Source organism: Bos mutus, chromosome 13 (assembly GCF_027580195.1).
Source record: "Bos mutus isolate GX-2022 chromosome 13, NWIPB_WYAK_1.1, whole genome shotgun sequence".
In the NCBI taxonomy this organism is placed as follows: domain Eukaryota; kingdom Metazoa; phylum Chordata; class Mammalia; order Artiodactyla; family Bovidae; genus Bos; species Bos mutus.
Genome location: NC_091629.1, coordinates 27,306,662 through 27,332,588, shown reverse-complemented (window position 1 = coordinate 27,332,588; position 25,927 = coordinate 27,306,662). Strand labels below are relative to the sequence as shown.

The following is a 25,927-nucleotide window of genomic DNA, read 5'->3' as shown; positions in this document are numbered from 1 at the left end:
AGCAGCCCATCCATATCCACAGAAAAGACGCACTGAAGTGGGCTGTGGATTGGCTGTTGCTAGGATCCATTTCATGGAAAAGGGTAAAAAGAAGGCTGCAACGATGACATGCTTCTTACCTTCCCAAGTTCGCAGAAATAAATCCAGAAGGAGAACACGGCCAGCTCCTCCTTCACACCATAAACTGGCTACTAAAAGACACCTATAGGACAGCATACGATCTTAGGGACCCACGAAAACAGATGGGGTTTGCTTTTTCCTGTACAACGAGGTTTTCCTAAATCTCAGATTTGCTAAAGTACACTAAGAGCCTAAAAACTAAAAGTGATATTCCCTCACATTTTCCTCATAAGGAAGGGCTTCTTCAACCCAGAAACACACTTTATTACAAAGATTCAGAAACGGAAGCACCATCTCATGCTGCGTCTCTGGCCCACCTTCTAATTAATGGACACAGTAAACATTCAGGTACCTTAGACCTTCATGGGGGAAGCACTGACCAGCTCATCTGTAGCTGACGTGCACCTGCCAGAGTATGCCTTAGAGATAGAGAGCCACCTTTCAGCCCAGCCTTCCCAGGCGACGTCTCAGGTTTTTCCCTGCCGTGTATTTTCAGCCTCTCTGCCAGTCTGGCGTCTTCACAGACCTGGCAAACACAACTGGAGTAACGGACCGGTCTGGACCAATGGCAGAAGGTGAAGACCTTAGGAGGCTGGCGGCGGGGGGGACATCCTCATCGCAGGTCACCTGCTGCTTCGTCAATCTCATTAGCTTTCAGCAGAGCAGAACCAGCTATTTCCCAGGGGAATTCTTCAAAGTTCGATGGCTGAGACTTTACGGAGCGAAGATGCAGAGCTCCCAGTGGGTCACACACAGAACGTAGCAAGAACGAGAGGCAGGGACACAGTCAGGGCCAGGAATTCAGAAGAGCCGGGCTTTCCTTCAGAACAAGGAGTTTCTCTTTGTTGAAAACATTTCCCTGAAAGGCTAGCTAAGTCCCAGGAAGGGAGAAAAGGAAAAACCAGCCCTGCTGGTGGTAACAATGTTTCTACCAGGACAGGGAGAAATCCTGCAAAAATTCTTGTTTCTGCATGAGAAATCCACTGCAGACACAACATTGAACAATATACATTATCATATGTAAAACACAGCCGTGGGAGTTTGATGTATGATGCAGGGAACCTGAGCTCTTCTGACAACCTGGAGGGATGGGGTGAGGAGGGAGGTGTGGTGGGTAGTTCAGAGAGAGGGGACACAGGTATGCCTATGGCTGACTCACGTTGATGTATGGCAAAAACCATCACAATATTGTATATCCTCCAGTTAAATAAATTTTAAAAAGATCGACATATATACACTGCCATGTGTAAGATGTATAGCTCATGGGAAGCTGCTATATAGCACAGGGAGCTCAGCTCAGTGCTCTGTGACCTAGAGGGGTGGGATAGGGTGGCACTGGGGGGAGGTCCAAGAGGGAGGTGATGTATATATACACACAGCTGATTCACTTCATTGTACAGCTGAAACTAACAAAACATTGCAAAGCAATTATACTTCAATAAAAATATAATAATGTAATCTAAAAAAAACCAAAAACCTGCCTCAAGCTTTGCTTCTGAGTGACGCCCTCTCCCACACCCAACCTGGCTGCCTGGACACAGATTACAGTCCGAGCTTCTCTGCAAAGTCACACCCATTGCTGCCCCCTCCCCAATTGCTCCTGAGAATCACTGAGCACCGATCCCAGTTCTCAGGACCCTCCTCCTCTGAGGGTGCCGCCACCAGTCTATGCAGCCCCCTTGACTTGCGGCAGTGGCTGAATATGGCCAATTTAATTTGATCCCAGGCTGTGCTCCTTCTGGCCTTAGCTAGCGGGCCTGGACATAGTAAGCCTCAAAGTTAGAAAAACAGGCACCACAAGAGCCTGGCTCACAGACGCCAGCATGGAGACCAGGATGTATTCCGAGTGATAAACCAGAGGCTGAACCCAGGGCACTTGCCCCACCCTGTTTCTGCCTATTTCAGTCCTGGTGTCACCAGATCACTGTTTTTCTTGGGAGAAATCTGCTTTGAGACAGACCGTGTGTGCGACGTGTAACCTCCTGTGATAGAGCCTCTGACCAGGTTGCGTAGCAGCAGATGCTGCCAAAGGCAGAGCTGAGCGCATGAGAGAGCAAGGGGAACATTCCGGGGCAGAGATGTTAAAGACAGACACGAAATATAGAGCCTGACACCCGAGCTGAGGCTACTGCCTCCCTGTGGAGAGGTCAGTCTCAGTAAACGAGGCTTGGGTTGTAGTGGTCCCTCCAGGAGGAGTAGGAACGGATGCCCCTCATTAAGATGGGACTCTCAAAGGATGACTTGTCCGGTGAAAGTGTTGCCTAAAATCACTGTTCATTGGCACAGGGAAGGGGACAATGGGGGTGACCCTCTGGGCCTGAGACTGGGGCATGTTTTCTGCCGGAAATTTCATGTCATGTGGAACTGAGGTCTGAGATGTTAATATGCATGTGGTCAGGAAATCTCTCAAGTTGAGAGATTCACATTAAAAAAACAACATGGTCTCAAGTCAGGGATCCCTGGGGCACCCACCAGACACACCTTCCCATCAGGAAATTCTCAGCTAGAATTTTCAGAGTTCCACAGAGAAGGATCACAGTATAAACATTTACAATTTACCAAGAAACCACCCACCATGTGTCTATGTCAGTGGACAGAGCTGCCTCCCAAGAACTTAGGAACAGTAAGAAGTGATTTGGTAAGTCTCTTTCAAGATGTTCAAGGCATGCAAGGAGGAAGCATTAATAAATCATGAAGGGGGAAGCACACTTTCAAAAGAGATGAGGCAAATTGGAATTTCCTAAAGTAAAAATATGCACTGAGTTTAAAATAAGACAGATGAGTTAATGAGCAAATTGAATGTATCTGATGAGAGAATTAAAGCACAGGAGCATGGCGGTGCTGACACTGCCTGCAGTCAGCATACAGTGGGAAACGGGAGGCACAAGGAGAAGGCAGGAAGATAAAATGAGAATGTCCTTTAATCAACTGATAGAAACGCTGCAGGGAGAGGGTGGGGTTCCAGCATGAGGGAACACTGAGAAAGGAAGAGGCAACGTCTAAGGAGATTTGAGATTTTCTCAAAACTAGTGGTGGAGAAGGAAATGGCAACCCACTCCAGTGTTCTTGCCTGGAGAATCCCATGGACAAGAGGAGCCTGGAGGGGTACAGTCCATGGGGTCACAAGGGTCGGACATGACTGAGTGACTTTCACTTTCACAGAACTAGTGAAAGAAGCATATAATGCAGGTGATTCCACACCTATACATCTTAGAGAAAAACTACACAGAAAGATGATCCTAACCAGAGGAAAATGTATAGACTGTCTCCAAGAAAAAGGCAAACCAAGAGGTGATGTCTCACCAACAGTCATAGAAATCATAAAAAAAAAAAAAAATCAACAAGATGTCAGAGAAAGTGAGAAAACACACTGGACCTAGAACTCAATACCTAAACTATTCTTCACAAATGAGAACATACTCCATTTGGCCAAACACTGAGAACCACCAACAGACCCTCACTGAAAGGGCTACTGCAGCATGTCCTCCAGCCAAAGAAAACTGATCACAGAATGAAGAAATGAAATGAAGGTGTAAGGAAGGGAGAAATGTGGTCAATCGTTAATAAGCATTGACTACAGAAGATGACCGCAACCATGCGGCAGTAATGACGAATTTTGAGAGGAGTGAGAGGGAACAGAAATTCTGAACAATCACGTAAGATGGGAGGAGAATTCTACAATCCTTACATCATTAAGGACTTCCCTGGTGGCTCAGACGGTAAGAGCATCTGCCTACAATGCGGGAGACCCGGGTTCGATCCCTGGGTTGGGAAGATCCCCTGGAGAAGGAAATGGCAACCCACTCCAGTACTCTTGTCTTGAAAATCCCATGGACAGAGAAGCCATGGACGGATGCTACAGTCCATGGGGTCGAAAAGAGTCAGACACGACTGAGCCACTTCACTTTCACTTACATCATTAAGGAGCAGGATGATGGCAGCACTAATTAAGGAGTACACATAACATTTTAAGAATCACATCTAGCAATGTGAATAAAAAGTATACCTTCTAAATAAGTTGAGGGCAGAAAAAAAAGAATAAACAGTTCACAAGAATCCAGAGACCCAGATTTACTTTAAAATGACAACGAGCTGAAGTTGTGTGTCTGTGTGTGTGCACCCACGTGCACTCACTGAATCCCTGAGTCCCTCTGGGACTGAGTACAACATGCCTGCAGCCCAGTGGGTCATAAATTCTGAGTGACTGGTGTCTGTGCCAGGGGTTTCTGCAAAAATTACAGGGACCCAGTGACATCTTACAGTAAACTGATATTCACTCCAGAGAGAGATTTACTCCTCAAGGCTGTGCTGTCCTTCATATATTTTATTTATGGTCTTTTTATGCTGTGTTACTTTCTTAAATCACAATGAATGCATTCTGTTGTAGGCCCCGGTGTCCTGGCAATTGTGTTTTTATTTCTTATTGGCCTGGTAGCAGTACTCTTTAGTTAATCTGTAGGTTCCTTATTTCTACCTCTATTTTCTTTTCCCTTCAATTCTCACAATCATTCCAGAGTGCGGGGAGGAGGGGTTGGGAGCTGGAAAAATCATGTCCTTTTAAAAAATTTTTTATTGTTTTGAAGAACTGTATCTATTTAGCTTTCAATTTCTATTCTTGCTTTAGCATATGTTTGCTCATTTGTTTTTTGTTTTTATTTAAAATTTTAATCTTTAACTTTTGGCTTTCCTCTTAGTTTTGTGCCTGTATTTTTTTTTATTTGCTTGTTTTCACATCTATTTTCAATTTTTTTTAACTCATTGCCTTTTTTTTCCTTCTTGGAGCTTTAAGTTATCTGATAGTTAAATATCACCCCTGGTTCTAACTTTCCATTTCCCCACTGTTAATATTGAGTCAACCCTTAACCTCCTTCCCATTTCCTTAGTCTGTTGTTGTTGTTTTTTAATTTCCCCAAAAGGTAGATTTATTTATTTTAAAAATATTTATCGTAGTGCACTGGGACGACCCAGAGGGATGGTATGGGGAGGGAGGAGGGAGGAGGGTTCAGGATGGGGAACACATGTATAATTTTTTTTAAATTAAAAAGAATAAAAAAAAAAAGAAAAAAAGAGAAGGAAAAAAAATAAATAAAAATATTTATTGATTTGGCTCTGCCGAGTCTTAGCTGCAATATGTGGGATCTGGGATCTTTGATGTTCATTGAGGCACTTGAGTTCTTTAGTTGTGGCATGTGGGATCTGGTTTCCTGACCAGGGATTGAACCCAGGCCCCCTGCATTGGGAGTGCAGAGTCTTAGCCACTGGACCATCAGGGAAGTCCGGTAGTCTGTTTTATCCCTTTCTCTTCTTAGGGGGTTTTCTTTCCTTCATTTCTGGCCTTTGTTTTTAAGCCCATATGTGCCTTCAGGAGACCCAGACTCTTCTCTCTAGTTATGCCTAAATGGCCCCTTCAGGCCAGGGCTCTTCTTATGAGGGACCATGGTCAGTTGACCGTCCTGCTTGGGGCTTCCTGGGTTTGTGGGAACAGTGCTCCAGATAGACCCTGGGATCTTCTTTGCAAGGTCATACCTGATGGAAGGGGAGTTCTTCAATCCAGTCAGTCAGTAACAGCGGCAGACGCTGTCCTTGGTGCTGAAGGCCACATGGGGGGCCGAGTGAGGAAGCCCCATTCTTGTGAAACCCACGCTCTACCTGAGGGTGGGAGGCAGACTTGAGTGATGAGGCTGTGAGCTGTGGGCAGTGTGGAGTAGGGCAGGGGGCCTGGGAGAGGGGTGGGGAGGCACCCAGGGTGTTTGGGAGATGCTGTGCATCGCAGTGTGATGTTGCTTCCAGGACAACTTTGCATCTCAACTCAGGAGCAGAAATAGACGATTCTCGCATGAGTCCAGGCTATTTTTACCACTTGGACACTGTGAGTCATGCTGCTCACAGTGTCTCCCTCCTTTGCACTGTGGCTGTGAGCTCTCGGTCACTTTGGATACCATGATAGGATGTGGGGCGTTGACCTCTCTCCAGGTTCTGTCTCATTTTTTCTCCTAATCTTTTCTCTTTACCCATTAGTATCACCTATGGATTAGCTGGATGGTTGGTTAACCAGTCTTGTTAACTGCCAAGCATCCTTGTCATGCCCAGGTGATTGATAACATGCATGACCCATCTGGTAGATTCCTGGCCATCAGCAGCAGGAAAGCCAGCCCCACTCCATGGCCCACAGGGAGGAGCAACTCAGAGGAGGGATGAGGGTGTTTCATTGACCAGCTTTGCTTCAAGGCCACAGAGCTTCTGGGACCCCGGCTATGAATCTGGGGCAAAGAATGGATCCTGGACGAGACTTCAAGTGGTAGTCTTCTTTACCTCCATGGGTAACTTGGAGCACAGGGTGTCATGCTCAATGTCATGACTTCTGAATCAGCGCAGAGTGGATCTGTCAGAGTTAATATCCAGAGATGACTTTAACTAGTCAGAATTGAAAGCGGAATAAACACAGATACAGATAAAACTCTCCGAGGTGCTTTCCAGACATGTTGGAAGCTGATGCTTTGCAACACGGTTGCTGGCACTCTCTTCTTTCTTCTATGACCTTTGGTTTTTGTCACCTTGGATGGTAGAGGACAGCCTGGCAGGCCTTCATGCTTTCCTAACCTGAGGACAAATGGTCCTGCACGTAGGGATGTGGTTTTGATCTGGAAATGCAAGTTACATGTTCTTAAGGGATTCTGGCTGGGCCATCCATGGATTGATGCTTTCCCTTAAAAGTCACTGAAATGCCTGCAGAGGACAGGGAATAGTTGTTTCACAGTCATGTTGGCTCTGCAGGAGAAGGCTCCTTTGTGGGGATCTGGAGAGGTTCTGTCTCCTCCAGATCTACTCCCGTCTGTGCCCGGGAGATGATTCATCCTGAGAGGCTGTGATGCTCTGTGAATCAGAGCAACAACACCGTGCACAAGCAAGGCTGCTTCCCAAGGCTCACTGCCTTCCAGTGACACACCAGCCCTGCCCTCACTGGCCCGGGACAGAGCTTACCTCCTGAGCAGCAGAGAAGCACAATCTTGGCAGGACCACCATCTTAGTAGGGCTATAACTCCACATCCACAGTGATGCCCAAGTCTGCTGGGCAGGCTGGAAACAAGGACTGGCGTGTAAAGGGTTTATCAGGGAGGAGGTTCCAGAAATGTGGAGCAGGTAGAGGGGAGCAACGCAGAGGGCAAGAAGGTGTGCATTGTTAAACTGTTCCTGCCGCTGATAGCTGGACCCCATCTCACCAGGGAGTCCAGGGATTGTACAAAACCTGCAGGTGGAGTTATCCCACCTGAGGGGCCTCTGCACACTGACCCTGGTCCACCACTGGTCAAGGGTCACTTCCAGCCCTTGCTCCCTGGCCCTGTGAGCCTGCAGGCTGAGGGCTTCTATTGCTGGACAGTTAGGAAGTGGCAGGTGTTTGCTCTAAGGAGCCTGGACTCCCAGAGTTGAAGGTTCAAAGGCACCTGCACACGAGACTCCTGGATGAGACTTCGAGTGGTCGTCTTCTTTACCTCCATGGGTACAGCCGAAGTGTGGTGGGTGGTAACAGGGGGATGAAGTGGGCAAGCTCCTTACAGCCTATCTGTCCTGGACATCCTGTAAATGGCCTATGTGGCCTCAGAGCCTGTCTTCATCCTCTTCTCCATGCAGATACCATGTCAGGAAGGCAGCTGGACACAGACATGGACCCGGCTGGGCTGTGCACAGACTTGTTTGGGGCCTGGAACAAATACGAAGGCTGGATGATATCTTAGCTGTCACCCAGGGCTGGTGTCAAGGGCGGTACAAAGTCAGCTGAACTGCCATTAAAGCACCAGAGACAGGGCGGCCTACATGACTGACATGCATCCTCTCACAGTTCTGGAGGCTGGAATCTGAGATCAAGGGGCCAGTGTGGTGGGTTTCCAGCGAGGGTCTCTTCCTTGTCTGCCATGGCTTCTTCCTCCCCGTGTCTTTTCCTGGGTGCCTGTACTACAGAGGGTGAGACCTGCTTCCTCCTCTTCTTTTAAGGCCACTAATCCCATCATGAGGGCCTCCCAGGTGGCATTACTGGTAAAGAACCTGCCTGCCAATGCAGGAGACATAAGAGACCTGGGTTTGATCCCTGGGTCTGGAAGATTTCCCTGGAGGAGGGTAATGGTAAACCACCCCAGTATTCTTCCCTGGAGAATCCCATGGACAGAGGAGCCTGGCAGGCTATAGTCCATGGGGTTGCAGAGTTGGACACGACTGAAGCAACTTGGCAATCCTGCACTGCAGGTGGATTCTTTACCCACTGACCCAACTGGGGAAGACCTCATCCCTCTCTGATTACCTCCCCAAGGCCCCACCCACCAATACTATCACATCTGAAGTAGAGGCTTCGAACATGAATTTTGGGAGGGATACAAACACTCAGCCTGTACCACCATTAAGTAGGAATGTTCAAGAGTTTTAGTATATTATCTATAAAACTATATCCAAAGCAAAGATAGATATGACTATTTAAAGTATAAAATAAATAACATACTTAAATATATGAAATATGCAAATACCCTCAGTACCTAGATCAGGAGACCTAGATATATTTCTTTTCTTAAAAGCTGTGCCAGATTATTCCAGATGCTTGCTAGCTTGAGGAAATCTCATTTTTTCCCCGTGTTTTTAGTGTTTGTATGGTAGAGTTGGTAAGCCATCTGCTTCTGCTTTCAATTTTCTCCACTAATTAAAAAACGTTCCCGTGGGCCTCCCTGGGGTCCTGAACACAGGTCCCCACTGTGCGTGGCTTATTCTGCTTTGTGGGAAATGGATCTCCCCCAGCAGTGGCTTCCAAGCCGCTGTCCTGCGCTCCTCCCCGGGCAGCGCTGATGTTAGATAGACACGCTGATCTGTGTCAGCATCTTTAAGGCCGTGCTTAACCAAGCGCCTCACAGAGTCAGACGGTAAAGCCATGCGGGAAACACAGTGCCCTGCGGGGCCTGGATGTGAGTGTTGCCCTGGATTTTACGTCCTGTAAAAATTCCACGCTTCTGAGAACACGTGAGCCAGCACTGAGGTAGTAAACAGAGGAAGTTGTATTCGTGCTACTTGGAAGAGAAAAAATTCTTTAATCAGCCCATAAAAGCTGGATCAAGGGCAAAAATAAAATTAAAAAAAAAAACTCAAAGGGATTTTTCAGGAGTGGGAGATAAAGAGAAACCAAATCTTAGAAATAGATAAAAACTTTATCACTCAAAAGAAAAAATGAAAGAATGTTTTAAAATATCTAAAGTACAAGTAGATGTTTTTTTTCTTTGACTCATTTGGGGCTTTTAATTTAGTGTATGGGGGCAAGATGTCATACGTAGGAAAAAAATCATAATTTTTACTGCACACTCAGTAAAGGAAGGATACAGCTAGAATTTACTTGTTCGGTGCTGAGCACTCTCGCGTTCATTACTCTGGGTCATCACCTTGCTGACCCCACTACTAATGGACCTGACTCTCACTTTATGGAGGAGGAAGAAGATGTGAGAGAAGCTGTCTCAAGCTGCTGGTCAGGAACAGGGGCAGAGCTTACACCCAGGTCTGTTGGAAGCCTACCCTCATACCATCACACACAACACCATGCTTTGAGAATCAAGGATAAAATACATTTAACAAAAGAAGCTGAAATGTGTTCACCCAAAACTCTCGAGACACCATTAAAGCAATTACAGAACTAAGTAAAGACAGAGACACTCTGTGTTCACGGACTGCAAACTGCATGGTCAGAAGGGCCCGCAGGTCAGCCAGCAGATTCTGGGCAACCCTGTCAGCATGAAGCAGGGTTTTGGGCGGAAAGTGACAAACTTACCTGAAAATGCACACAGAAATGCAAGACATAGGGTTCCTCTCCTGCTGCTCCTGCAATGTAGGGCAGCCTGATGGCTACCGAACACAAAACAGTAACAATCCCACCTACCGGAGAGTCACTGTTAGGCTAGGGGTTCATATACTTCCCCCAGGTGATCTTGTTCAATGCCCTCAAAAGTTTGGGATTACTCAGAATCGCTCCCATTTTAAGTCTGAAGAAAGTGAAGGCCAAGTTTTAGGATTTGACCTTAGGTCTGAGTAAAACCCCACTGGTTTGTTATAAAGGAAAGTTCTTCACCGTGTTTGTTCCAACCTAACCAACACTGTCGGAGGCTAGGATTGTCAGTGAGGTGAGTCTCACACAAGCTGCCTCCCGTCCCAACCCAGGTGACACCCCAGCCTCCTTGCCATCACCCTTCATAAACCAGGTAACCAGGGGAATGGAATGACATGGGTTCAGATTATACACTGGATTAAGCTCAAGACATAAGTGGGGTGAGGGCAACAAAGGATGAATGTTTGTATCTCCCCAAAAGGCAGCAATGTAGAGGGTACCCCCAAAGGGTGGTCATGTAGCTGACCTCCAGTAAGGTGGGGCAGCAGGCAGGTGGGTGTGAAAGATGCTTCCTGCCCACGGAGGGCAGGCCTGTCACCTAAAGTAGCTTAGAGAGACCTGCTCTCCCTGGCCTCAGGTCATAGAGTTGAGCTGGCACATCCCGTCTTAGTGGAACTCGGATACATGTGTTCTTTGCCAGGCCAGATCCTTGCCTTACCTTATTCAGGGTAAGTGTAATAAGTACAGTGTCAATGACCACAATCATAGTAGGTACAAGAGTGACTGTCCCGATAAATAGAAATTCTTTCTAACTGACCGATGCTATGTAACAAATGAGAACTGGCATTTCTGGGACCTTGAATTGAGCAGTATAAATCATTCCTAGCAGGGGCACCTACAGAGACACTCTGAGTGCTGGGAGGGACCTCACACGCACCTGTGCGATAGAGGGCATCTGGGGGTCCACCTTGGAGGAGGAGGAGGGCTGCCAAGTGCCTCCCACCCTAGGGGTTCCTGAGAGCCAGAACCATGTGGTGCCCTCTCAGGGTCCCCTCCCCAGCATGCAGGGGCTCCGCTGGGCAATTGTCAACCCACTCTGGGCTTCTGCACAGCAGAGGGAACAGTGACCACACTGGAGCCCCGGGTCCTCCCTGTGGCCGGTCCTGGCAGCCCCTTCCCTGCCCGCTCCCTCATCCCACCTGCAGGAACACTCACAAGTGGGCGATGTCACACCTGCCACCAATTACCCCTTATGTCACTGTTCTGTGGTTTCAGGGTTCACCCAGCTTCCTGGCTTCTCAAGGGGTTCCCTCCCCTCTCTGAATTCTCCCTCCAGAGCATCAAGCCTCCATCACCGCCCCCAGCGCTGAACTCCAACCCAGGGACCGGACGTCTCTTACTGTCTGATCACCTCACACTCCAACCCCACAGTGTGATCTCTGATGCACCATCACAAACCACATTCACACGCACAATTCCCTCACCTTCTTGGAGAAGCCTCTGTTCCTCTCCAGCCTCCCTGGCCCCAATACTCAGTAAATGAAGGGGGTGATTGAGCCCCCAGCCTGGGCCCCTGTGGCCTGAGATCTCGAAGGGCGGAGCCTGAGGACTCTGTGGCTCCTGATTTCTGTTTCCTGGGCTGATCCTGGGTCTCCAGGATTCAGACTCTACAAGCCAGGAGAACTCTAGCTCCTTCCTTCATCTTTCCTTTCTTCCCTCTCCTCCGGGGAAGGCTCAGCCAGTCCTTGGGCTCAGTACCCTCCTCTGAGCCTGGTGGTGCTGGTGGTGTCCACACTGGCAGGCAACATGTCCCTTCTGAGCTGGCAGCCAGCTGGGTACCCCCTGGTAATTCAGGGGATCAGCCCGCCTTCCCTGTATTCCTCCCCCACCTCCGCACAGCACAGAACACCCTCTGAATTTCGGGCCCTGGACATGGGGCAGTGAGCAAACAGGACAGGAGCCCAGCCTCGAGGGCATCCAAGTCTCATAGACATCCAAGTCTCGTGGTCCCAGACCTGAGCCATCCTTCACTTGCCTCTTCCTGTGTGACACCGGCAGCCCAATCCCAACCAGGCATCCTTGGCCCTGCCCCACCCACCTGCTTCCCCTTCATGGTCAGAGTTGGACCACTCAGGAACCAGAGCCTCTTTCTCCTGCTCCAATCGCCCATGAGGGTCTTGATGGACTCAGAACACAACCTGGGTCTGGCCCCTCCGCCTGGAGATGCCATGTGATCCCACCTCTTCATCAGTGAGGCTAGCTCTGTGAGGTCCACTCGGTCTCATCTGCTGTGCCAACACCCTCGACACATGTCTGGTTTTGGCCAGATCCTTCTTGTCCTTAGGCTCTCAGCTCCAAAGTCATTTTCTTACAGATACCATCCATGGCCACTATATAGATACCATTCCAATGGCCTGTCTGTGGTGCTGGAGAAGACTCTTTCAAGTCCCTTGGACTGCAAGGAGATCAAACTAGTCTATCCTAAGGGCAATCAACCTTGAATACTAATTGGAAGGACTGATCCTGAAGCTGAAGCTCCAATACTTTGGCCACATGATGTGAAGAGCTGACTCACTGGAAAAGACCCTGATGCTGGCAAAGATTGAGGACAGGAGGAGAAGGGGGCAACAGAGGACGAGACGGTTGGATGGCATCACTGACGTGAGAATGAGCAAACTCTGGTTGATAGTGAAGGACAGGGAAGCCTGGCGTGCTGCAGTCCATGGGGTCACAAAGGGTCAGATGCAACTTTGCAACTGAACAGTGGCCTGTCTACCTGTCATGTGAACCTGCAGACTTCTTCCACAGTCTACACTGCTTATCCAGCCCCACGCCGCCTAGTGGCTGACGCCAGCCTCACTCTCTGGTCGCTCACATCATAGCCTGGCCCATAAAAACGCTCAGTGGTCCACAGGATAGAGAAGTGGTCTTTCTGGAAGCTTCCAGCCCACACTGTCCCACGTGCCTGCTTCATGTCCATGATCATTCACACCTGAGAATTTGCTTGAATCTGCTTGTTCATGATTCACCACCAGACCAGCCACTGCTGGGCCTGAAAGAGGGCACTGGTCACACTCAGCCTGCTCTGACCTGGTCTGGTTGTGAGTGGGCAACGTGCCTCTGCTGCCAGGCTCTGGCTTCACCCTGTCCACGATATCAGACTCAGCAGTGACTAGGAAATAGTGCCAGCTCTGGGTCCCTGGTCAGCAGAGCAGCCTGAGGAAATCAGACCAACCACAGCTCCACATGGAGACTCTAGGGAAAGGCCATCTGAACACCTCCAGAACTTATATTAATACAGGAGATGTGGCTCAGCTGGTAAAGAATCAGCCTGCCATGTGGGAGACCTGGGTTCGATCTCTGCATGGGAAGATCCCCTGGAGAAAGATCCCCTGGAGAAGGGACAGCTACCCACTCCAGAATTCTGGCCTGGAGAATTCCATGGACTTTACAGTCCATGGCATTGCAAAGCGTCAGACACAACTGAGCGACTTTCATTTCACTTCAAGGATAGTTTGGATTTGGAGGAAAATATAGCAAAAATAAATACACTAAAATTAGGAACCAAACTTCAAGAAGTGTGTACACATGTGGGCTTCCTGCCCCAAGGGGAACTCGACCTAGGAAGTGAGTTCATTTAACCTTGAACAAGGTTTATAGATAATTATGAATGTACAGACTTTCTGAGCAAGGAAGACTGTGTGGTCAGGTTTGCTGGTGTAATTAATTCTTCCAACAAAACTGATTTCACAGCAACTGGAAAGGGAACGATATTTACAAAATAGTCAGGGTTTCCCTAACTTTCCTGAGGACTATGCTCCCATAGCCTCATGTTACACAGGACTCCACCTGCCCTCTCCTGGCGTGTGTGCGTGCTAAGTTGCTTCAGTCCTGTCCGACTTTTTTGTGACCCTATGGATTGTAGCCTACCAGACTCCTCTGCCCATGGGATTTTCCAGGCAAGAATGCTGGAGTGGGTTGCCGTGCACTTCTCCAGGGGATCTTCCTGACCCAGGGATCGAACCCAGGTCTGTCTCCTGTATTGACAGGTGGATTCTTTACCACTAGTGCCACCTGAGAAGCCCTCTCCTGGCACTTGCTCTCAACAGCCACCCTCACCTGCATGGCAGTCAGGCTCTGAGGAAGTCCAGGGCCATCTGTACTGGGCACCCCCTACCAGGCCTGGGAGGTGGTCAGGATCCCCTGGGATTTGCCTTTTCCCTGGCTCAGCCCCACACAGATGGTTCAAGTTTACAGAGCATCTGGAGTGGCTGCTGATTGGGCATCTGTCCTGCCTTCCTCTGTGCCCACCTGGGCCCTGGCTGTCCAGGTTTCCAGAATGGCCTGGCCCCCTGTGCAAAGCCCAGCCTTGGTCAAGGCCCCATATGAGGCAGTGCACGCCCCCTTGAGCTGGCCCTGACGTCAGCTGACATCACTGAGTGCTGCCTCATCTCAGCTCACGTAACAACCCCAGGCAGGACAACTGGGGCCTCCTCTTCATTCATAGGAAGACCGAGGTACAGAGAAGTTGAATACCTTTGCAAAGGGCACGGGATAAGCCAGGGCTTAGCCCCGGGCAAGTGGACCGCAGAGCCCCCAGCACAGTCTCTGTGCACCCCCGCCTCCCCACCACCGCCCCTCCAGCCCAGCCTCTCTCCAGTTTCCAAACACCCCAAGCAAGCCCCATCCCAAGAGCTCACAGGCAAAGCATGACTGCTATTTTGGGTGCAATAACTCTCTCTATAAAAATCAAGAAGCTGCAAAGACAAGCCTTACATAAACTCCTCTGGGAACTGTACTCTTCCCCCAACCCCAACCTCAATCCCATGTGGACACAGACCAGCCACAAGGAGGTCCAAGCACAACAGAAGAGACCCCCTTGCAGACTCTGCCTGCAGCTGCTCATCATGAGGGGAGAACGGAGAGAATCTGTTTACCTAAAAACCTGGGCCCCAGATCCACCCACATCCTTGCCTGACATGTGCGCTCAGGCTCCCACTGCCCCCTCCCTCCTACCATCCCTCTGCTGTTGTTTGCAGGCACTCACCCCTGGGGGCCACGTTCAGATCTGCCAGCCGGATGAGCCAGGAGCTCTGGTGCCCTGGAGAGAGGGCTGCCTGATGAGAAATCGAGTAGCCCCGTGAGGCGTCTCTGTGTCCCCCAGGACTGTCCTCTGGCTCGCCCCCTCAAAACAGCTCTGTCCAGCAGTGATGTTCACATGGTGGAGTTTACTGCTCAGGGTGTAAGTGTGTGTTTCTGTGAGTGAATGTACCCATGTTTATGTTGGTATGTTATGTGTGTGTCTACACGTGTGTGAATATGTCAGTGTGTGCATATGCAAGTGTGTGTGTGTGTGTAAAGGAACAGGGAAGGAACGTGACCTTTGTCTGCCAAACATATTGTCTTCTACGAGGAGCTGGACGTCCAGTTCTAGGTAGGGCGCCGGCAGGAATCTCAGCCTCCACAGGCAGCTCAGACTTGCCAAGACCATGGACAGGGCTGAGTCACCACCAGAGAAATGATGACAACCCAGGAGGCTTTTTACATGTCACCCCCTTTTGTCCCAGAGCCAGCAGAGCCCGGGCTCAGTCCTGGCTGACCCAGACCCATGCTTCTAGCTGAGGATCCTGGCAGAGAGAGTGTCTCCGTATTCAACTCTTGTTCTGCAGACACTCACACCTAGTCCCACTCAGCTTGTCGGTAAGGCATGTGGGCCCAGGAGGCAGAGTCCTCAGCGAAGGCCGACACAGGGGGATGCCACTCTCTAGGCAGAGCCAGTGTGCCCACGGGGTGGGCTCCCTGCACCCACATCCTTGGGTCACGCCACAGAAGACACTGGTCCCCCCTTAGCTGGTCCTGGAGCCCAGGGGACAGTCTGGAACCTAGATGATTATCACCACCTCGCTCCAGTACTCATCCATCTGGTCTACCTGTTCTCAAGCCACCCCGGGGCAGTGAAGCCACAATTAGGTCACTGACAGGGAGGTCAGTCCACACGGCACTGTTTTGAACACTTTGTGGGGGTGAAGAAGGAGTGATGTCTGCCTGGGATGCTAGGTCCAGTTCCCCGAGGAGGCAGCAGCTCACGTGGGGCAGGTCCTCTGCAGGGGCTCAGGGGTGCCGGCCGTGTCACTTCCCACCTTTCCTCTCTGCAGGGTAGCGAGTGGCATGCTGAACTCCCATCTGATGTTCGCTCAAGGGCTGCAGTATTGGGAGCTTCCTGGCAGTCCAGTGTTAGGACTCAGCCTTTTCACTGCCATGGCCTGGGTTCAATCCCAGGATCCTGCAAGTTGTGCAACATGGCCAAAATTTAAAAAACAAAGAACAGGGCTGCAGTATTGAATGCAGTTCAAACACATATTTTTATGCAGATATATTTCCAGCCCAGGTTTTTCTAGCCACGGGCATCAGTCATTATTCACTGTGTAACAAACACCCCAAAAGTTAGCAGGTTAAAATGGCAGCTGTTTTATTTGCCTCTAGGTCCTCTGGGTGACCAGGTGGGCTGAGCCAGGCTCCTTGGTTCTTGGCTGGTCTCTCCTGGGATCACTCAGGAGGCTGTGATCGCTGGGGCTCCACTGGGACTGGGAAGCTGTAACCCATGTCTGCAAACAAACTACTGTACCTCCCACGGGTCAAGATATTATGGAAGGAAGGAGACATGCATGATTCACACATGTGCACATATGCACACGTGAACACATACCCACTGTGGGTGTCTACACACTTGCATTACTGTGTTTATTTAGCCCCCCTGCGGCCAAGGAGTGCCCTGGAGCCTTTGTGAGATGGTCTATCACGTTCTTAGCACCAACAGCACTGGTCTCTGGTTTGGAAGTGGAGAGAGCAGAGCACAGATGTTAGAGACTGTAGGATGGGGGGACAGCCCCCCTGGGCTTGGGCCATAGCCATGCGACCTGCAACACTCACCCCAGTCAACCCAGAGGCACAACAATTGCCAACTCTAGCATTTGTTTTTAAAAAAATATCACACAAGATACATTTTAAATATATATTACTTCTTGACCCTAAATCCAGGCTCTGCAAGTTTGTTGTTGTTGTTTAGTTGTTCAGTTTTGTCTGACTCTTTTGTGACCCCAGGGACTGCAGCCCACCAGGCTCCTCTGTCCATGGGGTTTTCCAGGCAAGAATCCTGGAGTGGGTTGTCATTTCCTTCTCCGACCCAAGGATCAAACCCATTTCTCCTACCTTGGCAGGTGGATTCTTTACCATGGAGCCACCAGGAAAGCCCCATGTAAGTTTACATACAGTGAATAAGCCCACACATAAGGGTCAGCAGCATGCTGGCCTCACCCACTACGCAGCTGGGACTCTTCCTCAGCTCACACCAGGCACAAGGGATACGGTCCGCCTCTTCTATGCCCCCACCCTCTCCCACCCTCTCAGCCCTTCATCACCTGCTTGCAAAGGGGGACCTGGGACCACCAGCAGCAGCATCAGAGGGCACTTGTTAGAAACACAGATTTCAGGCTCTGATCCAGACTTGCTGAGCCCGGCTCGGCCCGTCTGCAAATCCCTGAGGGTTTCGTGTGCGTTAGAGTTTGGCGAGTGTGGCTTTAACAGGTGTTTCGGTAAGAAAAGCCGACTCAGCTGCTCCTTTAAACATTATTGAACTCAATTTGTATTCTGTACATTATTTGTGTATAAACCAGTTTTCAGCATCCCCTGGTGAATCCACTGTGCCGCCAACTCTGAGAACCACTTGGACCTGGGCCACTCAGAGGGAGGCAACAGCATCAGCTCGGTGCCTGGGGGGGACACAGGGTCCCCTGCTCCGATCTGCTGCCCCAGACCCTGTGTTTACCAGCCCCCAGGAGATGCATGTGGTCACTTGGGCTGAGCCAGCTCTGCTCAGCCTTGGTCCTGTCTGCTGGGTTCAAGCCCAAGGTTTGTCACCTCCCTTGTCTCCACCTGCCTGCCATCACTCCCTTGCACACTACACGCGAGTTGTCACCAGCAAACCACCGTGGTCCCTTGTGTTTACACGTACAGTAAGTCTCCTACACATGAACCTTCAAAACGCTCCCTTTCAAAGAAGCAAGTGTGCATTCGCATGTCCAGTCACAGAAGTTACTTCATGCTGTCTGGTGTACATTGTGGCGTGCGTGCATCCCCTACAGGTGGTCGGGCTTGTGTGCGCTTTACTGTATGTTACAGAGCACAGTAATACGATATCTTTATTTCAAGTCCAGGACGTCTGAAAGCAAGCATGAAAGCATGATATAGCTGGTACTGCTGTACTTTTCAAGGTATCGTATTGTAAGATTTAACATGATTTAATGTCTTTTTTATGTATTATTTGTGTGAAAAGCACCATAAACTATTACAGTACAGGACTGTGCAGCTGATTATGTCAGTTGGGTACCTAAGCTATGTTTGTTGAACTTATGAAGAAATTGGACTTACAACCGCACTCTTGGAATGGAGCTTGTTCGTGTGTACACACGGTGTGGTCTTCCCACCCCACTGCATCCCAGAATACCCCTCGGCACTCTTCTTGTTGACAGGGGGATGACAGTCACTGGCTGAATGGAGAACCCGCCACAGGACATCACCTTCGCCCACCTTCACCTGGAGGCTGGAAAAGTTAAATCCTCCTCCTTACCCCAGGCTTTCTTATAACCGAGAGTGGTCAGACACACAGCTTCAGGCCCAAGACAGCTGTGGGCAAATGTCTTCTGGAGGGGCTGTGTCCACCTTTCCCACCTCTTGCCCTGATCTCAGATGTGATGTCTGGAGCTGAAGCAGCCACCTGGGAACCAAGAAGTGGGAAAGACATAGCCCTGACTCCACTGAGTTGCCAAGTCACAACCTCCCACTTGGCTTATATCACATCAGAAAAATAACCCCTATAGTTCAGCTCCCATGACCCTGGTTCTCTGTTATTGTTGCTGCTTCATTTCTAACCTATGGACTCACACAATTCTTCAAACAGGTCTTTTTATTTTGCACACAAATAAGGAAAAGGAGAAAACAAGACATGTAAAGGCAAAAGGTTGGATCCAAATCAGCGTTGCCACTGATTTCTGCGTAAATTTGGAGAAGTTTTTAGACCTGTGAGGACATGAAACTTCTGTTTTTCTCACCTGTCCCTTTTATCTCTGGAGAATGATGGAATTGAACAAAATCCCCAAGACCAAGAATTCAATCACATAATAACGAATGCACCCACATAATGTGCAAAATCGCTGCTATTAATCTTTGCCCCAGTTTCTGATTATGGGCCTAAGATAGCATCACATTCTAGAAGATACTTTTGAGAAACAATGTGACTTGTGACTCACACATAATTGATGAGATGTGGCAGGAGTTACTCCTGAGGCTATATCAGAAGAGTCCACATCAATTAGTTGCTAGTAATTAGAACCTTAGAGCTCCAATTAATATGAGTCTTTTTTTATTGTGGTAAAAATACACAACATAAAATTTACCATCTGGACTATTTTCAAGTGTACAGTTCAGTAGTGCTAAGGGTATTCTCACTGTTGTCAAACAGATCTCTAGAACTACTTAAATTTTTTTTTTTTTTTTTTTAGGATCGAACGTCCTCAGTTCCAAACCTCCCCAGTTGCCTACCTAAGTTCTCTCTCCACTTCATCCTTTATTTGCATTTTCACAGTAATTCCAAGAAGGCAGTGGGGAAGCATCTTCATTTTACAGCTGTGAAAGCAGGGGTAGAGTCGGGTGGCCTCACCCACACCCCCTGGGCTTCCGGGTCATCTGGTACCCACCTCCACTCGTGCCCAGAGACGGGTTCTCCTGAGTACAAGAAGCAGCCAAGCAACCCTTGCCACGGTTGTGCCTTTGTTTTACTGAAGCATAATTGACATATAACATTATGTCACTTTCAGGTGAGTGGCATATGATCATTTGTATGTATTGTGAAATGATCACAATAGGTCTAACTGACATACGTCACAGGCATAATTACAATGTTTTTCTTGTGATGAGAACTTTTAAGATCTACCCTCTGAGCAAGTTTCAAATATGCAATGCAGTAGTGTTAACTACGGTCACCATGCTGCACAGCATATCCCATGACATTCATCTTATAACTGGAATTTGTAACTTTTGACCCTCTTCACCCATTTTCTCCACTCCTCCACCACTGCCTGCCTATGAGTTTGGAGTTTGTTCATTTTGGTTTTTTTTTTTTTTTCAGATTCCACATACAAGTGAGATCCTATGGTATTTATCTTTCTCTGTCTTATTTCACTTAGCACAGTGCCCTCAAGTTCCACCCAAGTTGCTGCAAGGGGCAGGATTTCCTTCTTTTTATAGCTAAATAATATTTCATTGTATATATGTGTGCACATATTTATAGCTATATATGTGTCTATAGCTATGTCTATATCACATCTTCTTTATCCGTCTATCAATTGCTTCCATATCTTGGCTATGGTAGATAATGCTGTAGTGAATACAAGGTGCATATATCTTTTTGAGCCACTGTGTTCATTTTCTTTGGATAAACCCAGAAGTGAAATTGCTGGATTGTATGGTAGTTCTATTTTTATGTTTTTAGGAATCTCCATTCTGTTTTCCATAGCAACTGTACCAATTTACATTTCCACCATCAGTGCACCAGTTCCCTTTTCTTCAACAACTGATTTGTTGTCCTTTTGATAAAAGCCTTTCTGATAGGTGTGAGGTGATGCCTCATCAGTCAGTTCAGTCCTCAGTCACGTCCAACTCTTTGCGACCCCATGGCCTGCAGCACGCCAGGCCTCTCTGTCTATCACCAACTCCCGGAGCTTACTCAAACTCATGTCCATTGAGTCGGTGATGCCATCCAACCATCTCATCCTCTGTCGTCCCCTTCTTCTCCCACCTTCAAACTTTCCCAGCATCAGGGTCTTCTCAAATGAGTCAGTTCTTCCCATCAGGTGGCCAAAGTATCAGAGTTTCAGCTTCAGCATCAGTTCCTCCAATGAATATTCAGGACTGATTTCCTTTAGGATGGACTGGTTGGATCGCCTCACAGTCCAAGGGACTCTCAAGAGTCTCCTCCAACACCACAGTTCAAAAGCATGAATTCTTCGGCACTCAGCTTTCTTTATAGTCCAACTCTCACATCCATACATGACTACTACATAGCTTTGACTATATGGACCTTTGTTGGCAAAGTAATGTCTCTTCTTTTTAATATGGTGTCTAGGTTGGTCATAGCTTTTCTTGCAAGCAGCAAACGTCTTTTAATTTCATGGCTGCAGTCACCACCTGCTGTGATTTTGGAGCCCCTAAAAATGAACTCTGCCACTGTTTCCGCTGTTTCCCCATCTATTTGCCGTGAAGCAATGGGACCGGATGACATGATCTTAGTTTTCTGAATGTTGAGCTTTAAGCCAACTTTGTCACTCTCCTCTTTCACTTTCATCAAGAGGCTTTTTAGTTCCTCTTCACTTTCTGCCATAAGATTGATGTCATCTGCATATCCGAGGTTATTGATATTTCTTCTGGAAATCTTGGTTCCAGCTTGTGCTTCATCCAGCCCAGCATTTCTCATGATGTACTCTGCATATAAGTTAAATAAGCAGGGTGGCAATATACAGCCTTGACATACTCCTTTTCCTATTTGGAACCAGTCTGTTGTTCCATGTCTGGTTCTAACTGTTGCTTCCTGACCTGCATACAGATTTCTTAAGAGCCAGGTCAGGTAGTCTGGTATTCCCATCTCTTTTAGAATTTTCCACAGTTTGTTGTATTCCACACAAAGGCTTTTGCATAGTCAATGAAGCAAAGAAGTTTTTCTGGAACTCTCTTGCTTTTTCGATGATCCAGCAGATGTTGGCAATTTGATCTCTGGTTCCTCTGCCTTTTCTAAATCCAGCTTGAACATCTGGAAGGTAATGGTTCACATACTCTTGAAGCCTGGCTTGGAGAATTTTGAGCATTACTTTATTAGCATGTGAGATGAGTACAGTTGTGCGGTAGTTTGAGCCTTCTTTGGGATTGGAATGAAAACTGACCTTTTCCAGTCCTATGGCCACTGCTGAGTTTTCCAAATTCGCTGGCATATTGAGTGCAGCACTTTCACAGCATCATCTTTTAGGATTTGATATAGCTCACCTGGAATTCCACCATCTCCACTAGCTTTGTTCATAGTAATGCTTCTTGAGGCCCACTTGACTTTGCATTCCAGGATGTCTGGCTCTAGGTAAGTGATCACACCATTGTGATGATCTGGGTCTTGAAGATCTTCTTTGTATAGTTCTTCTGTGTATTCTTGCCACTTCTTCTTAATATCTTCCGCTTCTCTAAGGTCCATACCATTTCTGTCCTTTATTTAGCCCATCTTTGCATGACATGTTCCCTTGGTATCTCAAATTTTCTTGAAGAGATGTCTAGTCTTTCCCATTCTATTGTTTTCCTCTATTTCTTTGCACTGATCACTAAGGAAGGCTTTCTTATCTCTCCTTGCTGTTCTCTGGAACTCTACATTCAAATGGGTATATCCTCCCTTTTTTCCTTTGCTTTTCACTTCTCTTCTTTTCACAGCTATTTGTAAGCCCTCTTCAGACAGACGTATTGGTTTTTCGCATTTCTGTTTCTTGGTGATGGTCTTGATCACCGCCTCCTGTACAATGTCATGAACCTCCATCTATAGTTCTTCAGGCACTCTGTCTGTCAGATCTAATCCCTTGAATCTATTTGTCACTTCCACTGTATAATCATAAGGGATTTGATTTAGGTCATAACTGAATCGTCTAGTGGTTTCCCCAACTTTCATCAATTTAAGTCTGAATTTGGCAATAAGGAATTCATGATCTGAGCCACAGTCAGCTCCCAGTCTTGTTTTTGCTGACTGTATAGAGCTTCTCCATCTTTGGCTGCAAAGAATATAATCAATCTGACTTCAGTATTGACCATCTGGTGATGTTCATGTGTAGAGTCTTCTCTTGTGTTGTTGGAAGAGGGTGTTTCCCATGACCAGTGCATTCTCTTGGTAAAACTCTATTAGCTTTTGCATTTCTCTGATGACTGGTGAGTAGAGCACCTTTTCAGGTACTTGCTGGCCATTTGCAGGTCTTCTCTGGAAAAATCTTTACTCAGATGCTCTGCCCATTTTTAATAAGGTCATTAGTATTATTATTTGCTATTGAATTGTAGAGTATTTATCCATTTTGGATATGGACCAATTATCGATATATAATTTGCAAATATTTTCCCCAATCAGTAGGTCAGTTGTCAATGAATGATTTGCTTTGCTGTGCGGAGGTTTTTAACTTCGGTGGAGTTCTACTTGCTTATTTTTGCTTTTGTTGCCTTTGCTTTTGGTGTCAAATCCAAAAAACCATCACTAAGAGCGATGTCATGGAGCTTAGCACGTACATTTTCTTCTAGGAGTTTTATGGTTTCAGGTCTTACATTCAAATCTTCAACCCATACTGAGTTACTTTTTATGTGTCGTGTAAATAGTGGTCCAGTTTCATTTTTTGCATGTGACTATTTAGTTTTCCCAACACCATTCATTGAAAAGACTGTCTTTTCCCCATTGCATTTTCTTGTCTCCTCTGTCATACACTGATTAACCATATACACATGTATTTATTTCTGGGCTCTCTCTTCTGTCCCATCAATCTATATGTCTGTTTTTATGTCAATAAATACTGTTTTGATTACTATAGCTTTGTAGTATAGTTTGAAATTAAGATGTGTGATGTTTCCAGGACAGTTCTGCTGCTCAAAGTATGAGGAGGGTACAAACACTGGGCTCCTGCCAGTCTCACCTGTTTTGGCCCAGAGGACCTGGTCAGGGAATCTAAGGAGGTCAAGGTGGGGAAGGAGGATTCAGAGGAAAGAGAGGTGTAGATCAGGACTGTGCTCCCAAGATGTCCTCTAAGGCTGAGCTGAACTCCAGCAGAGTCGATGGCCCTCTGATCTGTGCCCCTGAGAAACAACTAAGCTCAGCTTGGTTTTTATTCTCCAAGAAAGGGACAATTGGTCTTAAGGCGAAAGGGAAGCAACAAGCAGAGTCCCATCTCACTGAAATGCATTGTTTAAACATCTGAAGCTCTGAATACAAATTCTAGGAAGACCAGCCTTTTTGGGCAGCATCTAAGAACATTTCTAACTTCTGGGAAAAGCCTTGTGCCAGAGCAGAAAGCAGGTCTTGCTGGGTCACCTCCCACACTGTTTTATGTCTCCAGACATTCTCTGTGTCATCTGGAGCCTGCAGCAATAGAGGAAGCAGCTTCCCCTCTGACTGTCGTGTGTTGTACAGGACACACCTGTTCTCCGGGACGTCTGTGGGCACGCACCCCTTGGACGGTCCACAGCTGGCCTTCCCCTCACCCCTGGTCACTATCTGCTCACCTGCATGGACACTCTTCTCCCAGGAAACCACCACCCAGCACAGAGGGACAGACGACCCAGTGATGTTTGCCCCACTTGGCTTTTATCACAAAATGGAACTGTCTGTGTCTGTCAGTCCAAGATGACACAGGACAGGCAACTGTCCTGAGCTTTACACTAAGCGCAGCACCAAGAAACCTGAGTGTGGGGGTGGGCAAACGTGACCTTGAGACAAACAGCAAAGGAACAGATCCCTGAAGGGTCCATGCACTGGGCCCATCCTCTGGCAACTGGAGGGCCAGACAGCCAGCGGGGAACCCCCTGGGGTTCACCCCACCAAGTGTGAGAAGGGGGATCTGTATAAATCCGTGTGATACACACACTTTCCATGGTCACCCTCTCTTCCTGGCCTGGGAGGGAGATGCAACACGGGGCAAACGGGAGAAGCTTCTGTGGGTTTCCCTGAAGAAGCCCCGAAGAAGGTGCTGTGCTGTGAAAGCTTCTGTCTGGCCCTTCAGACGTGTGCTGATGCTTCTTCTCCAAGTGCGTGAACTCAATTTACTTCCCTAGGAAACTGGGCCATGGGGCCCCCTTAGTGCAACCAGTCCACCATAGCTCAGGTGGGCACAGCAGCTCCACCAGAGAAAAGACAGAGAGAAGGGCTGCCAAGTGGGGAGCGGAAGCCAAGGGCTGAGTTCCTGCGGTGGTTCCAGACCCCGCCCCCAGGGAGCCTCTGTCAGGGGAAGTGGAGGAGGGACCCTTCCAGGGGCTCTTGGCCTCCTTGGACCCCGCCTCCCTCCTCTCTCCACCCCCACCCCCAGCCCTCATTTCCACTGAAGGGCTGCCAGTTCCCCTGCGTCTTGAATCCACTGCAGCCAGGAGGGCAGGGCTGTGGGACTCACTGTCCTGGCCTGTGGGTGGATCAGGGTTCACAGTCCAGAAGGCCCCGGGCACCTTGATCACTGCTCTCCTCTCAAGCTCAGCCCCACCTGGAGTAGCCTTATGTCAGGCCCACACTGCCCTCAGCCCCCACACGTGTCCACAGGCTCCCAGGCCCTCAGCCTGAAGATGGAGAGACATCCACAGGTCTGGCTGGGTTCATGTTCCCTAGAAGTCACACACTTTTTCCCAGGGACCAGCTGGACAAGCCAGGAGCATGGATTCTGAGGCGGGGTGGCTGTAAGAGCGGAGACCATTCTACAGCTGGTGCTCCCATTCTACAGATGGAGCAGGGACCCTTGATCCTGGGGGAGGGAGATGTGTCCTGGAAAGGTCCTGGGGACAGATCAGTGGTGCCTCCCCAACAGCAGAGAGGGGATGCCCAGAGCTCCAGTGAAGGGACAGCTGTCTGCCCCCTTCCCTTCCTCCCCCAGCCACCGCCTGCCAACGGTGTTCCAACGCCCGAGTAGAACAGAAGAGCTGACGGCAGACGGAGCAGGTGCACTCCCAGTGGGCAGCATTCTCCAGTCCACAGTGTGATGGGGCTGCACCTCTAGAGTGGACTAGGTGATGACTATGTGAAAGTGACTGGACATCCGGGCAGGAGCCCAGGAACCTGGGGCAGCTGCAGCGTTGTGTGGGCAGGTCTAGACAGGCCATAGCTCCGGAGCCCACCCTCACCAAGGTCACTGGGAAGCCCTTTGC

At 48.5% G+C, this 25,927-nt stretch overlaps 1 protein-coding gene and 2 non-coding genes across 6 annotated transcripts in view; 1 reads left to right on the top strand and 2 right to left on the bottom strand.

Moving 5' to 3' along the window:
• SYNDIG1 (synapse differentiation inducing 1) overlaps positions 1 to 25,927 on the bottom strand; it is a 103,173-nt gene that overhangs the window by 69,977 nt on the left and 7,269 nt on the right. The gene's annotated exons all lie outside the window — the stretch shown is intronic.
• On the top strand, positions 3,822 to 3,894 carry TRNAC-ACA (transfer RNA cysteine (anticodon ACA)). The gene has a single exon. It is a non-coding gene; the product is annotated as a tRNA-Cys (tRNA).
• TRNAG-CCC (transfer RNA glycine (anticodon CCC)) lies at positions 5,321 to 5,393 on the bottom strand. Its single transcript has one exon. It is a non-coding gene; the product is annotated as a tRNA-Gly (tRNA).